Source organism: Sminthopsis crassicaudata, chromosome 1, assembly GCF_048593235.1.
Source record: "Sminthopsis crassicaudata isolate SCR6 chromosome 1, ASM4859323v1, whole genome shotgun sequence".
NCBI classification, from domain to species: Eukaryota; Metazoa; Chordata; class Mammalia; order Dasyuromorphia; family Dasyuridae; genus Sminthopsis; species Sminthopsis crassicaudata.
The window spans coordinates 710,226,803-710,252,023 of record NC_133617.1 but is presented as its reverse complement, the minus strand read 5'-3'; positions in this window follow the sequence as shown (position 1 = coordinate 710,252,023).

Here is a 25,221-nt window from a genome sequence, read left to right as displayed (position 1 = left end):
CTAGGCTTTCTTGTATTAGCCACTGTTAGGGAATAAGTAAAATCACTGAATACTACAGGTCCAAGGAACTTTAAAAATCATTTTATACAACCTTTAAACAAAGCAAAAAATCTTTTTCAAAACCTTCTCAATAAGTGATCATTCAAATAGATTTTGCACTACCAAAATTAGGGAATTTTCAATTTTCCAATGCATATCATTGCACTTTCTGGCAACTGAGGGTTAAAATGTTTTAAAAATAAAATTGAAATCTACACTATTAAAACTTTCTAAAATGTTATGCCATAAAGTCTATATAAAATAAATATCACTTTTCTTTCACATGAGATTCATTCATGATTTTGAAGAAACTCTAGAACTCTAAAGTCTAGAACCCAAACTCAAAATATCCAATACATTCCAGCAACCTTTATAAAACAATTACTATCTCTAGCTCTTTTAAATATTCTTCACCTTGTCAAAATCCCTCTTAAAATATGGTGTCCTGAAATAAATACAACCTTCCATGTGTGTGCCTGTTTATTAATCCAGAGGAAAATTGGAATTAAAAGTTCTCATATTAAGTACTTTTTTAATACTTGATGAATATATAACATCACTGGTAATTTTCATTTTGACATGGATTGAGGTAGAGATAATCTTCTCACACCTGCTCATATGGTATGAATTTTTTTTCCGAATTCTTCCACAGATCTTCCAAAGAATATCTGTTCAATGTGCTAATTACTTTCCTGTGATTCTTTTGATAATTGGCATATGCTATAGAAACACTCAATTGCTTATCTTTTATCCCTTTGTCTATTAATATGACCATCCCACCTTCATTTTTAATCATGTCTTTTGATGTTTTTTTTTAATCTCATTTATTGTTGTTAAAATACAACTAATTTGCATGTAACATACACCTTTCCATTGCATTTTAAATGATTGCAAATTTTATAGAAACTGCTTTAAATATTTTATTTATATGAATGTAGCTAGAAGTGTTTTTTTTTTTTTGTTTGTTTGTTTGTTTATTGTTGTTGTTTGGCAAATATACCACACTACTGATTTGTGTTGTTTGTAGTCACCTGAAATATCAATTAAAAAAAAATCTAACCACACTTTTGCCTTTTTAAAATGTGATCATTTGCATTTATTCTTATTCAATTTAACTTTGATCTTCTTACTTGCTAAAATCTATAGGATTTTTAATCTAACATTTACTCTATTAATCATATCTTCAAATTTCACCTGTAAAAGTCTTGATCTAGTTATTGATAAAAATGATGAACAGATTTATAGATTAAGTTTCTGCAGTAAGTAAATATGAAGAAACAAATCAGAAAGCATTGTTCAAGCACCTGTATTGTATCAGCTACTATGCTAAGCTCAATACATTAATTATAATTCTTTGACAATAATATTCATTCAATTATGATTTCATTTGAAATATCATAATCTATATATGTTGCTTTATAAATCTTTTTTTTTACAATTTTTAAAGCTTATCTTCAAAACATATATAGTTTTCAACATTTGCCCTTGCAAAATTTGCATTCCATTTTTTTCTCCCTTCTTTACACTTACCCCGTTTTCTAGACAGAAAGTAAAGAAAGTAAATTAATATTAAGTAATATGTTAAATGTACAACATAATAATTATAGAAATATGTGTAGAAGAATTGTACTTCACTTCATATCATTTCATGTAAGTCTCTTCACACCTTTCTGAAATCATTGTGCTGATTTATATAAGACAATGATATTCTATAACATTTATATAACATAACTTATTCATCCATTCGCTAGCCAGTAGATATACACTCAGTTTCCAATTCCTTGTCACTATAAAAATATCAGCTACCAATATTTTTGCAAAATGTTGCATCCTTTTCCCTTTTTATAATCTCTTTAGGATTCAATCCCAGTTAGATGTCCTGCTGGATCAAAGGACATTAACAGTTTGATAGCACTTTGGGCTTAGTTTCAAATTGATCTCCAGAATGGTTGGATCAGTTCACAACTTTGCCAGCAATGGTTTTAGTGTACCAGTTTTTTCACATGTACTCCACTATTTATCCTTGTCTTTTCCTGTTATCTTAGCCAATCTAAGAGGTATGTAGTAGTACCTCAGAGTTGTCTGAATTTGCAATTCTCTGACCAATACTGATTTAGAGCATTTTTTTTTCATATAGGTAGATATGATTTTAATTTCCTTATCAGATAATTTTCTGTTTATATCCTTTCATTAATTAGAAAAAGGCTTTTATTCTCATAAATTTGAGTCAATTATCTATATATTTTAGAAATGAGACCTTTAACAGTATTCTTGGATGTAAAATTTTCCCCTCAATTTGATGCTTTAATAATGATACAAATAACTTTCTTATTATGACAAAGAAAATCTTCATTCACAGGCTCAGATTGGAGTAAAGAAGACCTGAGTTCAAATATCCTGGAAAATCATTGACCTCTATCTATCTCAATTTTCTCAACTGCAAAATGAGTAAAAAATACCATCTAACTCCCAGGATTATTGTTAGGATAAAATAAAAGAATTTTTGAAAAGCACTTAATTCCAGACTTGGTACCTAATAATTAATCCTCTCTCTTCACATCTTTTTACTTTGATTGTTTTTCCTACTCCATTCTTCTTAGCTTGTAGCAATGATTTCATTGATGCTGAAGCAGTATGTCTTAGCAACAGAACAACTAACTTCTAATTCAGATAAACAACTTTTCTGCAACTTATTAACTAAAAGCTTAGGTTGGAATAAAGTATATGACATTTACTTAACACTTTTGACCCACTTATCCAAGAGATTATAGCATGTGCAGAGGCCACAATCTGGTAAACAAGCTAAACAGATGGACTAAACTAGGTTGAGGGAAACTGATAGGCCTCAAAGATGTTGGTGAGTTAGGGGAAATGTTTATTGCAAGCATGTGAAGTCTTCCTGTGGTGGAATGGATAGAGAAGAGCAAATTCTTCAAATGTGCATGAAGATTGCTGAAGTATATGCTGTTGAGTGCCTAGAGTTTGTTGAAATATCAAAGTTCCCAATATAATCCACTTCAAACAGGCCATAAACAATCATGATTATTAACTTACAAGAGGACTTTGCTGATTCTAGAAGAGATACTGAAGCTGGTGACTTTGTGCAGTTCTGCCTCATTTAAATCCAACTCATGCAAAAGGCAAGATTGTTATTGATCCTATTTGAAAATGAAGGAGAAATGGCAGCTACATGTCAGGGACTTTCCTAAGAAGTTACAAATATCATCTCACTTGAATCTCAAAACTACAATGGGGAATTTTTATTGCTATCATGGATTTTATCTGGGACTGCAAATCAGGTCTTCCTGATGCCAAACCAAAACTTGTGAGCTTAAATACTTTGACCACATTCATACTGCCTGAATCTATTATAAAGAGGATTTGAAAGTGTGTTTTCCTAACATGAGCAGATTTGTATGCATTATTTAATACCACTCATCATTAACATCAGTATCATCATCATCATCATCATCATCATCATCACTATTGCCACCATCACCACCAACCACACTCTCTACCATCATTGTCATTATCAATTCAGTTATTCTTTTGTTCTTATGTGTTAACATTCAAAAAATTATTAAGTACAGAAAACCTGTGAGTTAAATGGCATCAATAGTATTGTAAGTACTATTTACAAGAAGAAGGAACAGAGTCACAATTTGGCAGAATTTGACTTGTCCCAAGTCCTAATAGAGTCAAAATGCTAACTCAGGATTTCAAATGCTACATCAAGTGTTCTTTATATTATACTTAATGCTCTATAGATACAATATGGTAAAAATAGAAATATTAATAATTTGACACATCTATTTATTACATAGGTAATTCTTTTTTAAATAATTTTATCTAAATATATTTAAAGATAGTTTTCAATATTTCTTTTCCCCACTTATTAATATTTTATTTTTTCTACTTATGTGTGGTTATAATTTTGAGGATTTTACATTTACAAGGTTTGTATTTTTAATTTTTTTCTCTCTCTTTCCCTTGCCTCCCCTCTCCCCAAAACAGCAAACATTCTTATAAACATTATATATGAACAACCATATTAACCATATTTTCATATTGATTATGTTATAGAAGAAGAATCAGAAAAAGCAGAATTTTATTTTGCTTCTCTTTTTTTCTTCTGTGGTATGATAGTTGTATAAATATGTATATATTTCTACCATGTTTAACTTATATTGAACTGAACTGCTTGCCAATTAGAGGAGGGCATGGGGAGAGAGGAAGGAAATTGAAAAAAGGACTAATGTGGAAGAATTTAATTTAAGAAAAACAGAAAATGAGAGAAAAGAACAAAAATATTGGCTGATCATGACTACATCTTTGTTATTACTCTATACAGTGATCTTTATTTATATTCTTACTTTATTTTATAGAGTTTGTCAGATAAGTTTTTTATGTTTGCTTTTTTTCTGAAACCACTACCTTTTTCATTTCTTACAGCAAAATAATACTTGATAATTCAAATGCTACAAATTATTCAAGAATGCCTTCATTAATGAGTTTACTCTTGTTTTCTATCTTTTTGACACCACAGAAAAGCCCACCACATCTATTTATTTGTTCGTTTGTTTGTTTTTATTTATTTGTATATTTATTTATTTTACTTATATATCATTTTACTTTTACTTTGATTTTTTTTTTTTGGATAGAGACATAGTAATGTTATTATTGGATCAAAGTATATAAACAGTTATATAATTATTTGGACATAGTTCCAAATTATTCTCAGAAATGTTTGGACTAATATCAAAAGTTGCTCTAAATCACTATTGATCAGAGAAATTCAGATGATTAAGAGGTACTATTACACAACTATACACCTCTCAGATTGGCTAAGATGATAGGAAAAGTTAATGATAAATGCTGAAGGAGATGTGGGAAAACTGGGACACTAAAACATTATTGGTGGATTTGTGAACTGATCCAACCAATTGGGAGAGCAATTTAGAAGTATGCCTAATTGGCTATCAAAATGTGCATACCCTTTGATCCAGCAGTGTTTCTAATGGGCTTATTTCCTAAAGAAATCTTAAAAGGGGGGAAATGTAGCATCTCTTTTTTAATGGCAAGAAACTAGGAATTGAGTTTATGTCTATCTGTTGGGGAATGGATGAATAAGTTATGGTATTTGAATGCAATAGAATTTTATTATTTTTTTCTATTCCTCTCTATTTTTATCTAATCCTTCATCAAAATTCTGTTTTGTTTCTGAACATTTGCCTCTGTTAATTCCCTCTCCCTTTTGTTACCCATCTCCCATATCTTTTATCCCTTTCCCCTCCTCTTTCCCTATTGTATGGTAAAGATTTCTATATGCATGTGTGTGTGTGTGTGTGTGTGTGTGTGTGTGTGTGTGTGCATGCTTGTGTATTTTTCCTACTTTAAATAAATTCTGATGGGAACCAGATTCAAACAAACATTGCTAGTTACCCACCCTACCTCAATTCTATCCACCACTAAACAAGGCTCTTTTTTGCTTGCTTCTTTTGTGCAAGAAAATTTTCTCCATTCTACTTCTCCTGTATCCATTTCTTTACTGCATCCTTCTTGCTCACACCTTCTTTTTATTGGGGAGAGCAATCCAACAAAATTAAATCAAATTCATATACTCTGACTTTGTAGATTCATTTTAGTAGTCTTAATAATGAAAAATGTTCTTGGGAGTTATAATGTTTCCATGTACAAACACACACACACACACACACACACACACACACACACACACACACACCGTGTAATTGAGTCCTTTACATTTAGTAATTCATTTTTACTTCTTTGTGTTTCTCTTAAGTTTTCTAACTGAATGTCAAATTTTCTATTTCACTCTGGTGTTTTCATCAGGAAAACTTGGAAATACTCTGTTTCATTATTTATCTAGTCTCCTCCCCCAAAGGATTGTACTTAGTATAGTTGGGTACATTATTCTTGATTATAATTCTAGCACATCTGCTTTCTGAAATATAATCCAAACACTTCATTCCTTTAAAATGAAAAAAAAAAAAGTTAAATCTTATGTCTTACTGACTATGCTTCTATATCTGATGTTTGCTTCTTGATGTTTTCAATATATTCATCTTCACTTGGGAGCTCTGGAATATGCCTATTCCTGGGACTTTTCATTTTAAAATCTCTTTCAGGACTATTCAATGTCTTCTTTCAAATATTATTTTGCCCTCTGGATTTAAGTATATCAGTGAAGTTTTCCTCTATAATTTCTTGATATATGGTGTTCAAGGTCTTTTTTGTCAGGTACCCTGACAATTCTTAATTTATCTCTTCTTGATGTATTTTCTGTGATCCAAATTATTTTGTTTGTTTTTGATTATATATATATATATATATATATATATATATATATATATATATATATATATATATATATATATATACATTTCCATGAGAATTGTTCTTTTTATTTTTCCTTTAAAATGTTCTAGAGGTAGCATGTTACATTTTAAAATGTATTTAGTATTTTTAAATTTAAATTCTTAACAGAAAAACTCAATTATTAGGAACTTGGTGGAATTAAGGAAGAGATTAAAAATAATTTTGACTATATGAAATTGAAAAAAACAAACAAAATTAAAATTAATACATTTTGTTAGTCTATGGAAGATTCATTTTTTGATTTGTGAATATCATTGTATCATTTAGACATTTCATCTTGTATTCAACATACTAGCCATATAATTTACATGTTTTATATTCGGATCCTATATTATCTTAATAACAATGTCTTTCTTTTGTTCATTGATATACCACATTGTGGCATAAACAAAAGTTTTTTTCCATTAACTTACAATTTTTTTGGACAAAGACAGTTTTTATTACTCTGATAAACTGGTTTTCAATCAGTTATACTCATAGACTAATTGGGAGATTAATGGCATGATTTTGGTCCATTTTGTTTTTGTTTTCATTTTTTTTAAATAGGCTTCAGTTTCAAGAATCTTGGATCACCTAAATAATGAACAATTTAAAAATTCTTTTCATTTTCATATTCTATTCCTAGCAATATCAATTTGCCATTAATAGTGCTGTCCAAGATTCAGGTGAGGACGGACAAATTCAAAAAATTCTCTTGTAGCAGCTGCTAGAATCTGTTATCTTTACCAAAATCTTCCATTGCTACCATATTGTGGCATGGATATGAAACTTACTTACTACCTGTATCAGTGCCTCTATGCCATGGCAAAATTTATGAAGCTGAAAATAATTTTAATGATGGACCGAATTAGAGATTATACATATATATACTAATAGAGTTATATATGCACATTATAGAGTGTTTATATATAGTTATATTTGTAAATCACATGTATTATCCATAAGTAGATCCAATATCAAAAGTAACTGTCATGAAATAAAAGTTGTGTATATATGTGTGTGTGTGTGTGTGTGTGTGTGTGTGTGTGTATATATATATATATATATATATATATATATATATATATATATATATATATATATATATGAGAGAGACTGAAAGCAAGCAGTTTTCATGGTATATCATGATATTTCTACCATTTGAAATCTTGAAAGCTGAACTCTGAGTGACTTTAAGGGTACATCTCTTCAGACACAATTGTTTGTTTTGTTTTTCCTGTGTGCATTGGTACAACCAGAAAAATTCAGACTTCATTTTGGACTCCTATTTTATTATTTCATAAGAAGGAAGAGTGTAGAACTATTGGCATTAAAGCATGCTAGTTACTTTAAGGAGGAAAACAGATGAGTATAGAAATGCTTTCAAGTGTATTCCATTTTGTGTTTTTTTTTTTCAATTTTATGTATAAAAGTTTGTTAAGGGTGAAGGGGCAGGTCAATTCTTTGAAAGCCTCCACAGCTATGAATCATAACATCTTTATGAGTTGCAAAGCAGCCTTTACTGACACAGGTGTTGCTTGTGGACTGGGAATGAAATAAATTGGAGGAAGAGGGAAGAGGAGAGAGGTTAGACAATGCCACTGCCTCTCAGTGGAGAGGTCAGAGAACAGCAACTGCCTGTAAGTCTCCTTGTAGCATCATCAGCATCCTTTCACATGAAGAGATCCATACCATAGGTCTGAGTTAGACCTTCAGCAGCCATTGGCAGGTGTCTCCTGTATCACAACAACAATTATTTGGAGGACTGGAGTTTTTTATAGCCTCATTTCTCTCCCCTTTAGTATGATATGATATCATATGACATCATTATTTATAATAATTTACTTTTGTAATTTAAAAATTAGTGATAAATGAGTTTTTAGTCTAAAGGAATATTGTATTTCATGATCATATCTCTGCTGGATGAAGGGATGAGGTATTAGCTTTCTGAAGCAATATATAGGTTCCATATACCTCTTTGCTTGACTTTTTTACATTAATTTAGGTCCTTTAAGAAATTATTACATTGTATTTATTGTTGGTCATTTCTCACTTGTTATTCATTGACAGCTTCTTAAAATTATTCTGTTTGGAACTATTGTTGTAATATAATTGATTTTTAAATGTTATTATTTATTAAATTTGGTATCAATGATGAACTTTGCCTAATAAAATTTTGAAAATCATTAGATATCTAATTCTGAAATAACTCCCATTAACCTCAATATTATTCAGGGCTGGTGGGAAGTGGGAAGGATTAGTCAACAGTTAAAGCTGTATAAAATTAGAGTGGGATGCATAGAGTGTGTGAGCTCTCCTATTTTAAGGTCATGAATCAGAGGTTGGAAGATTATGTATTAAGGTATGGAACAATAGTTTATGTATGAGCTTGATTAGATGTCTACTGAAATTTACTTCAACTCCCACATTCCATGATTTTTTTTTTCATTCTGAGATCAAGTTCAATTCTTTGTGATATCATTTAATGTTAGCCTTTCCCATGCTGACAAGTACTTTTGGCACATAGGTTTTGGAGAAACCTAGAAAATTCTGGCCTCTTTCATTGATTTTCTTCTTCAAACCATATATTTCCAGAGGCTAATTGTCATAGATGGTGCTTCTTTTTGAGGAATTGCCCAATTTCTTTGAGAATTCCTCTATATCTTCAACATTTTAAAGAAATTTTCTTGTATAAATTCCAAATACCATCATGGAGATCTTGCCTATTCTCTAATGAAGTTTGGATTGTGAAGTGACTGAGTACTGGTAAAATGATCTTTCTTATTGCTCCGGTGAATAAGATGCTATTGGTTCCACCAATTCTTTTATTTCTATCTCTGTAGAAAAACTGGTAGCTATGACTTCTTTATAGTTATTGGTTTCATTTACAACAAATAATAACACAATGTATATCGTTCCATTTTTCCAGAGGGGCATTGGACAGATATTTTATATAGAGAGCATTAACCTTGGAGTTAATGTCAATAGCCAATTTAAACATTTTATTGCATGAATTTTAGGGCACATTGCCCCATTTTTCACCACTCCTTTGTCACTGTGATAGAAAAAGAGTTATAATGGATTTCAGAACATTCTACATCTTTATTCATTTTCATTGATAAATTTTTCTTTAATTCAAATCTAAACCAAATCAACAAACATTTATTAAGCATTGTGTCAGGCACTGTATTGAGTGCTGGGAGGTTAATTAATAAATGAAAAATAATAGCCTAGGCTTTCAAGGAGCTTATAATCTAAAGAGGAAAACAATAAACAAGGGAAGGCAGGAAAGCCAGGGTAGGATGAGACACAAGGAAGTTTCCAGAAGTCCTGTTCTGGTGGAATTGAAACCAGTTAGAACATATGGAAAGTGAAATAGACGGTCATGTCTCTGCCCTCTATAAATGAAAGTTTTCAGAGAAGTAAGATACTCTACCCATCATCTCTACATACAGGAGAGGAGAAGCTAAAGGAGGTCCTATAAATCAATACTGGAGTTAGCAGCTTATGGTGAGTATAGTAGTGACCAGTTAATCCTGGAAGGAGAATATTGTCCTATGGAGTTGAAACCAGGCAGCACTTTAGCTTTTTTATCTCGAAAAATGAAAGTTATGGTATTAAATGATTTTCGATGTCATGTTTAGTTCTAAATCCATATTCATGTGATTAATGTAGATATTCCTTCCAATACTACATATATAAAGTGATATATTGCTGTGTATCCTACCACACCATTGCCTAAAAGTTCACATGATCTGTTCTTCCTAATACTATGGAAGCCTTCTTTGGCATTCTCTTGACATTGAACATATTCCAGTGGGCCATGTAAACTGCCCATCCTTTCTTAATTCATCTTTTTTTATCACTGGTCATCTTTTTTCTCAATCACATATTTCTTTGATTATAGTCTTTAAATGAGATTCTTATTTAATTCCTCATGTATATTATGTTGCATCTTACTTACACCCATTATATATCTCTCCATGGTCCTTTGAAAAATTCAATTCTTCAGAATATGTAGCAATATATGTTCACATGCCAGAAAATCTGTACAGAGAGATAAATTAGGATATAATGTTTGCATTGTGTTTTATATAAACCCAGATATAGAACTAATAACCAAATAAATAAGCAAAACATTCATTTTTTACTGAACATTCAGGTTTTACTGAAGTAGAGAACAAAAAAAAATATTTTTGTCTGCAATTGAAAAAAAAAGTGTCAGATGTAGCACAGCAATGGGGAAAAGAAGGAGGAGGTAATGATGAGGCACAGATAATGAATATGAAAACCAAGTGGGGGGGCGGAGCCAAGATGGCGGAGAAGAAACACACTACTCAGTGAACGTCCTCACTCCCTCACAACCAATTAGATAAATTAAGTCTCAAAATTAGCTCAGGACTGATAGATACCACAAGGACTGGAAGCACGACTTACCAGCTGAAGAGAATCTGGAGTTTCAACAGGAAAGGTCAGTTCTCAGGGGAGGAATAAGAAAGACCAGCACAGACGGTGGGGTAGGGGCACACTGCGCCCATTGTGCTGGGAAGGGCTCTGGGATCAGAGAAGCCACTGAGGTAAAGGAATCTGGCACAGGCTGTTAGCTCTTCTCTGCTAATTATTTAGCAGTTCAGAAGAGAAAGCCAAAATATTTTAAAACTCAGATTAGATTTTCCCCCCCCCCCCCCACCCTGGGGCAGACTCGGCACCAGGGGGTGTGGCCTCAGCTACCTCCTGAGAATAGTTAAGAGACTGACAAGTGGGTGGATACGGCCCAAGGCAACACGCACTGCCTAGCTTAGCTGGAGGGAGTGGAACTCAGCTCCAGGAAGTCCCAGAGAAGCGGAACCTTTGAACTAGGGACCGCAGTTTCTGGCAGACACTTCCAGTTTGAGCGCAGGGGCTTCTCACGTCACCTGCTGCAGACACCCACTCACCCGGACACATAGGCTGAGCTTCTTGCTGTCTTCACTATTCTACGCCCTCAAAGCACAGCAGTGCTAATCACCTCTGAGGCACTTCCAGGGAGGGGGTGGGGAACTCTCTCCCAGAGCTCTCTCTTAGCGCGGGCGCGGGGGCCGCTGCATCCATCCGGTCTGGGAGGAAGCTGGTAAAGAAGTAAATAATTTCCTACCCCAGGGACAGACCCCAAAACATTTTTTAAGTATGAGCAAAAAAGCTAGAAAAACTATAGATTCCTTCTATACAGAGAAAGAGCGGGTATCCAACCCCGAGGAAGTTAACAGCAAAGATTCAGAAGATAACAACCTAAAGGGGAACGATTCCTGCCCCCCATCACATAACTCTCTCCTAGAAGAAGCTCTTAAGAAATTGAGGGAGATTGAAGAAAAATGGGGCAAGGAAAGGGAAGTTATGATAGAAAATAACAACGTCCTGAAATTGGAGTTGGAAAAAATAAAGAATTCACAGGAGATGCAGGGAAACAAAATTAGTGAATTAGAAAAGGTTAAAAAAACACAGGAAAGTAGGATTTCTGAATTGGAAAAGATAAAAAAGTCTCAAGAAAATAGAATTTCTGAATTGGAAAAAGAAAATAATTCTCAAAAAAAAAAAATTAGGGAAATGGAAAAAAATTCAATAGAGCAAAATAATTCATTTAAAAACGAAATTGGGCATTTACAAAAAGAACTAAAAACTGTGAAAGAAGAAAATAACTCCTTAAAAGTCAGGATGGAACAAATAGAAATGAATGATTCACAGAGAACCCAAGAATCAGTCAAACAAAACAAAAAAAATGAGAAGCTGGAGAACAACGTCAAATACTTACTGGGAAAATCTATAGACCTGGAAAATAGATCTAGGAGAGATAATCTGCGGATTATTGGACTTCCAGAAAACTATGACCAAAAAAAGAGCCTAGATTCTATTTTACAGGAAATTATCAAAGAGAACTGTCCAGAGATAATAGAAACAGAAGGGAAAGTAGATGTGGAAAGAATTCATCGAACTCCTTCTGAAATAGACCCTAAAAAAAGAACACCACGGAATATTGTGGCTAAGCTGCAGAATTACCACACAAAGGAGAAAATCCTGCAAGCAGCTAGAAAAAAACAATTTAAATACCAAGGTGCCACAATAAGGGTCACCCAAGATCTGGCTGCCTCCACATTAAAAGATAGAAGGGCCTGGAACCTGATATTCCGTAAGGCAAAAGATCAAGGACTGCAACCAAGAATGAACTACCCAGCTAAGTTTAGCATCTTTTTCCACGGAAGAAGATGGTCATTCAATGAAACAGAGGAATTCTATATGTTTCTAAGAAAAAAACCAGACTTAAACAAAAAATTTGATCTACATCCACAAGACTGAAGAGAAACAGAAAAAGGTACACAGAACCCTTGAGAACTGTAACTCTGTTGTGGGTATATAAAAAATACTCAAGGATAATTTGATTTTACTGATATAAAAGAAAAAAAGGGGGGTGTAGTAAAGGGAAGGAGGTCGGTTCAGAAAAAGGGGAAGGAGTGATAAAAAGAGGGAAACTACATCCCAGGAAGAGACATAGAAAATACACCATATCTGAGGGAACTTAGTGAGGGGGAGAATCATTGTGTGAATCTTACTCTCATCAGAAGAGGCTCAAAGAGTAAATAATTAACATATTTGTTTTTCAGAGAATTTTCTCTCACCTCATTAAAAGGGGGGAGAGGAAAAGGGAAAAGGAAAAGGGGAATAAGTGAAGGGACTTGGAGGGAGGGGGGAGGGATCCTAAAAAAAAAAAAAAGAGGGAGGGTTGCGCGTCACAAGGGGGGTCTGTAAATTAAATATCGGGGAGGGGGATCAGGGGGGTCAAGGGAAAAAAGCATAATCTGGGGATAATACGATGGCAGGAAATACAGAATTAGTAATTTTAACTGTAAATGTAAATGGGATGAACGATCCCATCAAACGGAAACGGATAGTAGATTGGATCAAAAAGCAGAACCCTACAATATGTTGCCTACAGGAAACACACTTAAAGCAGGGAGATACATACAGAGTAAAGGTAAAAGGTTGGAACAGAGCCTATTATGCTTCAGGTAAAGCCAAAAAAGCAGGGGTAGCTATCCTTATCTCAGATCAAGCAAAAGCAGAAGTAGATCTCGTTAAAAAAGATAAGGAAGGAAACTATATCCTGCTGAAAGGTAGCATAAATAATGAAGCCATATCAATACTAAACATATATGCACCAAGTGGTATAGCATCTAACTTTCTAAAGGAAAAGTTAAGAGAACTGCAAGAAGAAATAGACAGTAAAACTATAATAGTGGGAGATCTCAACCTTGCACTCTCAGATTTAGACAAATCAAACCACAAAACAAACAAGAAAGAAATTAAAAAAGTAAATAGAACATTAGAAAAACTAGGTATGATAGACCTTTGGAGAAAACTGAATGGCAATAGGAAGGAATATACTTTCTTCTCAGCAGTTCATGGATCCTATACAAAAATTGACCATATACTAGGACATAAAGATCTCAAAATTAAATGTAGGAAGGCAGAAATAATAAATGCCTTCTTCTCAGATCACAATGCAATAAAAGCTACATTCAGTAAAAAGTTAGGGGTAAATAGACCAAAAAGTAATTGGAAACTGAATAATCTCATCTTAAAGAATGACTGGGTGAAAGAGCAAATTATAGAAACAATTAACAATTTCACCCAAGATAATGATAATGATGAGACATCATATCAAAATCTTTGGGATGCAGCTAAAGCGGTAATAAGGGGAAATTTTATATCTTTAGAGGCTTATTTGAAGAAAATTGAGAAAGAGAAGATTAATGAATTGGGCTTACAACTTAAAAGGCTAGAAAAAGACCAAATTATAAACCCCCAACCAAAAATTAAACTCGAAATACAAAAATTAAAAGGAGAAATCAATAAAATTGAAAGTAAAAAAACTATTGAATTAATAAATAAAACCAAGAGTTGGTTTTATGAAAAAGCCAATAAAATAGATAAACCTTTAGTAAATTTGATCAAAAAAAAGAAAGAGGAAAATCAAATTGATAGTCTTACAAATGAAAAGGGGGATCTTTCCACCAATGAAGAGGAAATTAGAGAAATAATAAGGAGTTACTTTGCCCAACTTTATGCCAATAAATTTGATAACTTAAGTGAAATGGATGACTTCCTCCAAAAATATAGGCTCCCTAGATTAACAGAGGAGGAGATAAATTGCTTAAATAGTCCCATTTCAGAAAAAGAAATAGAACAAGCTATTAATCAACTCCCCAGGAAAAAATCCCCAGGGCCAGATGGATTCACATGTGAATTCTACCAAACATTTAAAGAACAATTAGCCCCAATGTTATATAAATTATTTGAAAAAATAGGGGATGAAGGAGTCCTACCAAATTCCTTTTATGACACAGACATGGTACTGATACCTAAACCTGGTAGATCGAAAACTGAGAAAGAAAATTATAGACCAATCTCCTTAATGAATATTGATGCTAAAATCTTAAATAAGATATTAGCAAAAAGACTTCAGAAAATCATCTCCAAGATAATACACTATGATCAAGTAGGATTTATTCCAGGAATGCAAGGCTGGTTTAATATTAGGAAAACTATTAATATAATTGACCATATTAATAATCAAATTAATAAGAACCATATGATCATCTCAATAGATGCAGAAAAAGCATTTGACAAAATCCAACATCCATTCCTACTAAAAACTCTTGAGAGTATAGGAATAAATGGATTATTCCTTAGAATAATCAGGAGTATATATTTAAGACCTTCAGTAAGCATAATATGCAATAGAAATAAACTGCAACCTTTCCCAGTAAGATCAGGAGTGAAACAAGGTTGCCCACTATCACCATTACTATTCAATATAGTACTAGAAACGCTAGCCTCGGCAATAAGAGCCGAGAAAGAGATTCAAGGAATTAGAGTAGGAAATGAGGAAATTAAACTATCACTTTTTGCAGATGACATGATGGTATACTTAGAGAACCCCAAAGACTCTGCTAAAAAGCTACTAGAAATAATTCAAAATTTCAGCAAAGTGGCAGGATACAAAATAAATCCACATAAATCCTCGGCATTTTTATATATCACTAACAAAATGCAACAGCAAGAGATACAAAGAGAAATTCCATTCCAAACAAATGTTGATAGTATAAAATATTTGGGAATCCATCTACCAAAGAAAAGTCAGGAATTATATGAGAAAAATTACAAAACACTTGCCACAAAAATAAAATCAGATTTAAATAATTGGAAAGACATTCAGTGCTCTTGGATAGGCCGAGCGAATATAATAAAGATGACAATACTCCCCAAACTAATCTATTTATTTAGTGCTATACCAATCAGACTCCCAAGAAACTATTTTAATGACCTAGAAAAAATAACAACAAAATTCATATGGAAGAATAAAAGGTCAAGAATTGCAAGGGAACTAATGAAAAAAAACTCAGAGGAAGGTGGTCTAAGTGTACCTGATCTAAAGCTATATTATATAGCAGCAGTCACCAAAACCATTTGGTATTGGCTACGAAATAGACCGGTAGATCAGTGGAACAGATTAGATACAAAGGACAAAAAAGGGTACATCTATAGCAATCTAATCTTTGACAAACCCAAAGATTCCAACATTAGGGATAAAAATTCATTATTCGGAAAAAACTGTTGGGAAAACTGGAAATTAGTATGGCAGAAATTAGATATGGATCCACACTTAACACCATATACCAAGATAAGATCAAAATGGGTCCATGATTTAGGCATAAAGAGGGAGATAATAAATAGATTAGAGGAACAGAGGATAATCTACCTCTCAGACTTGTGGAGGAGGAAGGAATTTATGACCAGAGGAGAACTAGAGATCATTATTGATCACAAAATAGAAGATTTTGATTACATCAAACTAAAAAGTTTCTGTACAAATAATACTAATGCAAACAAGATTAGAAGGGAAGTAACAAATTGGGAAAATATTTTTAAAAACAAAGGTTCTGACAAAGGTCTCATTTCCAAAATATATAGAGAACTGACCATAATTTATAAGAAACCAAACCATTCTCCAATTGATAAATGGTCAAAGGATATGAACAGACAATTCTCAGAGGAAGAAATTGAAACTATATCCACTCACATGAAAGAGTGTTCCAAATCACTACTGATCAGAGAAATGCAAATTAAGACCACTCTGAGATACCACTACACACCTGTCAGATTGGCTAAGATGACAGGAACAAATAATGACAAATGTTGGAGGGGATGTGGGGAAATTGGGACACTAATGCATTGCTGGTGGAGTTGTGAAAGAATCCAGCCATTCTGGAGAGCAATCTGGAATTATGCCCAAAAAGTTATCAAACTGTGCATACCCTTTGACCCAGCAGCGCTACTACTGGGATTATATCCCAAAGAAATACTAAAGAGCGGAAAGAGACATATATGTGCCAAAATGTTTGTGGCAGCTCTTTTTGTTGTAGCTAGAAACTGGAAGATGAATGGATGTCCATCAGTTGGAGAATGGTTGGGTAAATTGTGGTATATGAAAGTTATGGAATATTATTGCTCAGTAAGAAATGACCAGGCAGGAGGAATACAGAGAGGGTTGGAGAGACTTAAATCAACTGATGCTGAGTGAAATGAGCAGAACCAGAAGATCACTGTATACTTCAACAACGATACTGTATGAGAGAGGTATTCTGATGGAAGTGGAAATCTTCAACATAAAGAAGATCCAACTCACTTCCAGTTGATCAATGATGGACAGAGGTAGATACACCCAGAGAAGAAACACTGGGAGGGGAATGTAAATTGTTAGCACTAATATCTGTCTGCCCAGGTTGCATATACCTTCGGATTCTAATGTTTATTGTGCAACAAGAAAATGATATTCACACACATGTATTTTACTTAGACTATATTGTAACACATGTAAAATGTATGGTATTGCCTGTCGTCGGGGGGAGGGAATAAGGGAGGGGGGGTAATTTGGAAAAATGAATACAAGGGATAATATTATAAAATATATATATATATATATAATAAAAAAAATTAAAAAAAAAAAAAAAAAAAAAAAAAAAAAAAAAAAAACCAAGTGGTTGAAAAACCTAAATGTTGATAGTAATAATTGGGAAAAAAGATCTCCATAACTAGATTAAAGATTTAATCATTAACTATTAGGCTTCAAATCTCAAAAATTATAACATTATAGAGGCAAATTTATAAGGGATCTTAGAGATTAGGTAGTCTATACTTCTTAATTTTGGAATTGAAGGAATAAGATATCTGTGAATTTATTAATTTTTTTTCAGGGTCACACAAGTAGTAAATAGCAGTGTCAACATAAAAATCCAACTTTCTTGACTCAAAATTCATTGTTCTTTCTACTGTTTTTCATGGTTCCTTAAGTTCACAAATCATGTTAAGAAACTATAAGGTGGTTTCCCTCCCCCCTACACATTCTTAACACATAATTTTAGAACCATATTAAAGCCTTTGCTTTATGACAGTTTAAACTGAAAGTTGATAAACTTGCTTTATAATGGGAGAAACAAAAAGCAAAAATATATATTTTAAAATATGCAAGTATTTTTATATATGTATATATATATATATACATATATATATATGTGTGTGTGTGTGTGTGTGTGTGTGTGTGTGTGTGTGTGTGTGTGTGTGTTTTAAATGCAGTGTACTAGCAAATGGGAAGGTAAGAGAAAATTGAGAAAAGGATTATTATTTTAAAGAAGCAAACAATTCTATGGATATACTTTGGAGTTAGGTCAGATTATGAGAGTATCATACTAAAAGAAATAATTGTTCAATTGTTTAGTAATGTCTGACTTTTTGTGATCTTATTTGGTGTTTTTTGACAAAGATACTGGAGTTATTTGCAATTTTCTTCTCTAGCTCACTTTATAAATGAGGAAACTGAAGCAAACAGGGTTAAGTGACTTGCCCAGTGTCACTCACATAGCTAGTAAATATTGAAACTCCAGATGTGAGCTCAGATCTTCCTGACTCCAGGTCTGTTACTTGATCCAGTGTGCCATTTAACTATCCAAAAATATTTGAATATGTTGAGCATCAGCAAACAAATTTTAGAATGATCATTAAGGTATATGATAAATTACCTATAAGAAGATAATATCTTACAAATATTGATGTATAATTATATAATCCTGAATATATCTTCTTATATCTTTTTTTTTCTTTTTTTGAGGCTGGGGTTAAGTGACTTACCCAGGGTCACACAGGTAGGAAGTGTTAAGTGTCTGAGAGCAGATTTGAACTCGGGTCCTCCTGAATTCAGAGCTGGTGCTCTATCCACTGCACCACCTAGCTGCCCCTATATTCTTATATCTTGTAAGAATTTGTTTTTTTAGTCTTTATGGAATTTTAACGTATTGGTCAACCTAACCTATTTTGCTTCTATGAAGATTCAGAGTAGCAAAGAGATGTTGCAAATCCACTGTACTCTTTCTCCATTTATTATTTCTATGAAGTTCACTGGGTTTTGTGGATATTTTTCACCACAATTCCATAAAACATGATAACCATGGTTTGCAATAAAATAAAAATGAACACAATTACTGAATGCACTTGAATACAAATTGAAATTTTTTTGCTGGAGGATGTAAGTACTATGTTTTAAGAAGCTTTTTACAAACTTTTGACAAACATTCCTGGAGGGAAATGGCTTTTCAAGTGCTTAGAGCATAATAGATTTGACATGTCTTAAAAAATTATGAGCAATGCTAGAAAAAAGTAAAAGTTAAATAAAATTGTGTTTTTGGTCTAGAACTAATGCACATATAATATTAAATGTGCCAGATTTGGGTTGTTGAAAGGTTTAGAAGTGAAAAAGTACTTTTGACGATGAATGAATGACAATGTTAAATCTGATCTTCATTAGGTCCATATTATTAAAGAGTCTCAAGGTACATTGGTTACAGGTATTCAGTGACTTATATCCACTATAAAATTGTACCTTTGCCAATCCACCAAGCATAAAACAAGTGCTTTCTATTGAGAAAAATCAAACAATGGTTTAGTACTTGAAATTTGATTCAGTGCTATAATTGATTCTTCTCTGTAACCACCTGAGCCATGTTTCTTTATTTCTGAAGTAAGTTAGAAGTTTAGGAGACAATAGTTCAGTTTTCCTCTCTGATTTAAGTTTAAAAGTTGTTTCCCTACAAACTGTAAATGAAAGAAAACTTATCTCTGTACAATTAGTTTTCCTTATAGAATTAGAGGAAGACTGTTATCCTAGAAGAGTGCAGATGGATGTGAGGGAGACTGGTCTGTTATCTTTGAAAAACTGGATGTCCATCAAGAAATTCTGATCCGTTCTAATTATGACACTAATTAGCTATGCAAGTGCAAACCACAAATGAGTCTTCCATAGCAACAAGAAGGAAGAGACTTGTTGCTACTCTGCAGTACATGTTTCTGTCCATTTATATGATTTTCTATTGAAAGTCTGTGATATTTTAAACTTTGTAATCAATCATATTGTTTTTCTTTCTTCCTATTTCTTTTCCAAAATAATATTAAGACTAGTTAATCCTACATTATTCTTTTTTGAGTGATTGGTGAGTCAATAGACCCCTCGTATTGGAAATTGCTAACTGTGGCAAAAAATTAATATGCTCAGAACTTTGTGCCTTAGTTATCCTTAATTTCAGTTGTGACAACTTACAAAGTACTGCATGAAACACTTTGGATTTGTTGTTCATCTATTGAGAAGATATATGTGGAAACAGAGAAGTACATACAAATACTTAAATGGTTATGTGATCCCATGAAATTGAATGTTATCTTCATTGAAAAATATTGCATTCAATTGGGAACTATGCCCAAAAAGTTATCAAACTGTGCATACCCTTTGACCCAGCCGTACTACTATTGGGCTTATATCCCAAAGAAATACTAAAGAAGGGAAAGGGACCTGTATGTGCCAAAATGTTTGTGGCAGCTCTTTTTGTTGTAGCTAGAAACTGGAAGTTGAATGGATGCCCATCAATTGGAGAATGGTTGGGTAAATTATGGTATATGAAGGTTATGGAATACTATTGCTCTGTAAGAAATGACCAGCAGGAGGAATACAGAGAGGCTTGGAGAGACTTAAATCAACTGTTGCTGAGTGAAATGAGCAGAACCAGAAGATCGCTGTACACCTCAGTGCTGTATGAGGATGTGTTCTGATGGAGGTGGATATCTTCAACATAGAGAGGATCCAACTCACTTCCAGTTATCAATGATGGACAGAAATAACTACACCCAGAGAAGGACACTGGGAAGTGAATGTAAATTGTTAGCATTACTGTCTATCTACCCAGGTTACTTACACCTTTGGAATCTAATACTTAATGTGCAACAAGAAAATGGTATTTGCACACATATATTGTATCTAGGTTTTATTGTAACACATGTAAAATGTATGGGATTGCCTGTCATCGGAGGGAGGGAATGGAGGGAGGGGGGGATAATTTGGAAAAATGAATACAAGGGATAATATTATTAAAAAATTACTCGTGCATATATACTGTGAAAAAAATTCTAAATAAATAAAAAAGAAGACATATGTTTAAAAGAATTGCATATATTTAACCAATATTGGATTGCTTGCTGTCTAAGGGAAGAAGGAAGAAGAGACAGAGACAATTTTGGAAGACAAGATTTTGCAAGGGTGAATGTTGAAAATTATTTTTGCATGTATTTAGAAAAGTAAAAACCTATTTTAAAAAAAAAGAAAGAAAAATATTGCATCCTCACCATGCTTGACAATAATATTTGATTCTTATACATATATTTTACATATATATAATATATATATATACATATATATATATATATATATTATATATATATATTATTATACAGTGGGATCATTAAATATGCTAGAAGTATCCCTTGTTAGGCAACACAGAGATTCCAGTGGAACAGTTGATTTGGGTTAACTTCTTATTTTCCTTTACCTTTTCCAAATGAGCAATATACTTTGTATTCTTATTGCACATTTTTCTAATTATATCATTTATACACAACCATTATCTGCCTCTTCACTTTTTTTATAAATGACTCATTTTTAGATGTTCATAAACTGGAAAATTTTGAGCATTGACTGATCATTGAAAATAAATTTTTCCTAAAGAAATGATTATTTAATTAGAAATTAAGATTACAAATCTAATCTGATATAGTTTTGGTTTGTAATTAAATCAAAAATGGATAGGACAGGAAGAGGCATCATAACCTCAGGAAAAAGTAGAATTAGATATAAAGTAATTTTGTTTAGAACCTCATAATTCATCTCTGAAACATTCCCCATTGTAAAGATGATTTCACATAGTCATGTTGATGAAGAGTAAAATTCATCATACAATTACATCATGAAAGATATTTGGCATAACATCTTATATGTCCTTTTATTATCTCTTCTCACATTCTGTCAATTATCTTTATAAATTTTAATATTTCACAAGGTAATGTGTTCTATCAAAGGAAAAAATATATGACTTCATGTTGGAAGAAGAGTTACTGAGCTATTATATAGCTCTGCCAGAGAATGTAACCTCAGGCAAATTGCTTCATCTAGAGAGATATCAATAATCTGATCTTTAAAATGGAGAACACTGGATTCTAGGATACTTAGCTGTAATATCCAATGACTTTTAATATACAGTGAGGATTTATATATACATTATGTATATCCTTTCTGGGGTAAGAATAACATTTGTTGTGCAGCAAGATGCAATTGTGTTTAATGTAAACATCCATAGGAAAGTTGAATTATTTTGATTTTTTATATATATATATATATATATATATATATATATATATGTGTGTGTGTGTGTGTGTGTGTGTGTGTGTGTGTGTGTGTTTGTGTGTGTGTGTGTGTGTGTGTGTGTGTAAATTTAGCTTAAGTTTATAGTGACAATTGAAGCTGAGAGAAAATTTGATAAAAAGACAAAAATAAAATTTTATGGAAAGTAATTTTTTTTTGTTGTTGAGGCAATTGGGTTGCCCAGGGTCATACAGCCTAGAAGTATTAAGTGTCTGAACTCAGATTAGAACTCAAGTCATCCTGACTTCAGGGTGGTGCTCTATGAACTACATCAACTAGCTATAGAGAAAGTATTTTTAAGAAACTTGAGTAATCTATAATGCATATATAAATCAAACATAAAAAGATACATGTAACATTCCCTAATGAATTATACCTGTACAAGAATAGTCTTCAATGAGCTGCTCTTTTAACATAAAAGGGCAGCTGTACAGTTTCAAAGCTACTGGTCACCTCTTTTAATATGTCATTAGATCCACACGTTTATTCAAGCATAAATTCTTTTGCAAAGATAACAATGATGGCAAGTAGCACTTTATAGATTTCAAAGCACTTTACATATGTTTTCTCCTATCATTTAATCCTTGTAACCACCTGATGAGGTAGGTACTATTAATAACATCATTTTGCAAATGAGATAACTGAGCATAATAGATATTTTAACTTCCTAGAATTATCCAGTTAATAAATGTCTGGGTGGGATGGGATTTGAAATTAGGGCTTCCTGAGACCAAATCCAGGTTTCTAGTCATTACACCACCTAGATACCTCAGTTTCTGAACACATAGAAGGATGTGTGTGAGTAAGAGAAAGAAGGGAAGAAAGAGAGAGAGACACAGAGACACAGACAGACACACACACACATAGAGAGACAGACAAATAGACAGACGACAGATAGAGACAGAGACAGAGATACAGAGACAAACAGAAAAAGAGAGATACAGAGAGAAAGAGACAGAGAGAGAGTGTCAGAGAAACAGAGAGAGAGGGAGAACACACACACACACAGAGAGAAAGAGAGAGAGAGAGAGTAAGCAAAGAAAGAAATTTAGTTACCATTTTTTACCTTAGACTAAGTGAAAATCAAGAGATCAATGATGAGTGTTACTAATGCTAGGGATTGAGTTTGAATGGAAGGTAGACATTCCATGTCCCATTTGGTGATTAATTTTGACCTCTTTTGACAAGATTTTTTATAAAGAATAATTTATTTTCTTAATGTGGACCAGATTAACAAAGACATTAAACTGTACTTTTAACCAGGAAATTTCACAAGTAATGATATTTGCATAGAGGCATTTTGATACTATATTGCTAGTAGAGTCTTGCTATGAAACAATGGACAAATAACTCAATCTTCACAATTTTCTCAGAGCATAAGTTACAGATGAGATGAAATCTACACCTGAGGAGTTTCCTGTTAAAATTACCTGGCTTTGAATATATTCATAAATTTTCCTAAATTATTGTTTTACTCCAGTTATTAATTAATTTTAATGTTTATGAAGACCAGATTATATCAGCTCATATATACTTTTCCTTATTATTATTGATGATGATGATCATAATAGTGAACAAGCACCAGAATAAAAAAAACAACAAAAATATATATTTTTTCTTTTTTGAGATTAACTAATAGGGCAGTCAAATAAGAAGGGAGGAAACCAGGTGTGAAATTCCCTATAATACAATGCAGATAGGTATCTTATCTGCAACTTAAAAACTTACAGGTTGCCTATTGCACAAATACTTCCCCAAAATCAAAATATTCATTAGGAGTAGAAAATGAATCTTGATCATCCTGGATTCAAGGCTAAATAGAAGGTCTTTTATCAAGTACTTATTCTTTAATTATGCCTTTAAATTTAATGTATTCCCATTAATAAGTGGCAGAGTTTAAAATACTTGATTGTAAAAGATCTAGTAAATAGTTGTATTTAATTATTCCATTCAACCATTCTTAATCTGTCATTAATCAATTTAATTCAGAAGATTACGGTTACTCTTTTCTTTGAATATGCATTAATGGTCCTCAGTGAAAACTTTTGAAAAATCTAAACTGAAAACCATTCACTAAAATCTGGCTATCACTAATTTGCTATCTTCATCAATCAAAATAATCTACTTGCAATTTCTTGTGTATGTTAGGTGTTTTTTTGTTTTTTTTCATTTGTGTCCAATGGCTCCTGCTTTGCTCCATGAATTGAAACCCAAGGTACTATTTAAGATACACTTTTCAATTTTGAGTCTGAGACATAATTATTTTAAAAAATAGCTTTAGTTTTTTTTTTTTTTTTTTGCTTCTGTATTTGTTATTCCATTTTTGCATAAAAGCAGCTCATTTGGAAACTATAATCTTGTGTTTTATGAAAACCCAGAAGAGTGAATAGAAGGGTAGTGGGCAAGATTTGGTGCTTATGCCAGTTATTAGTTGTGTGACTTAGGAAAAAGTTATTTAGCTTTTTATTTATTTATTACTTAATTATTTAACAGGATTTAGGTCATTCTTTAAGAAGTTCTAGGGAAGGTACTTTTTTTGATAAATTAAAGTTTTTAACTTTGAGTTCCCTAAATTAATTTATCATTAATTAAATCATGCATCTAGTTCTGATCCATTTTTCTCCTGAGGAAATTTAAATTCAGAGTGCTTGAATGCCAGAGTCTAGCATAGTGCAATTCATATAGTGCACACTAAATATATGTTTCTAAATTTAATTTATGGATTTTACAAATGTGATAACATTCACTAGTCAAACAGAGTACAAATAATTCAAAATAATCAATCAGTTAATTAAATCAACTAAAACTTATTAAGGTTTGACAGTATGCTAGGGACTATTCTAACCCCTAAAATGTAAAGAAAGGTAAAAATAATCTTTGTCCACAAAGATTGTATTATACATTACATAATAATTGAGTAAATAATATAGAAATAAGTCAATATAAGATACATAAAGAGTAGATGAAAGGTAACT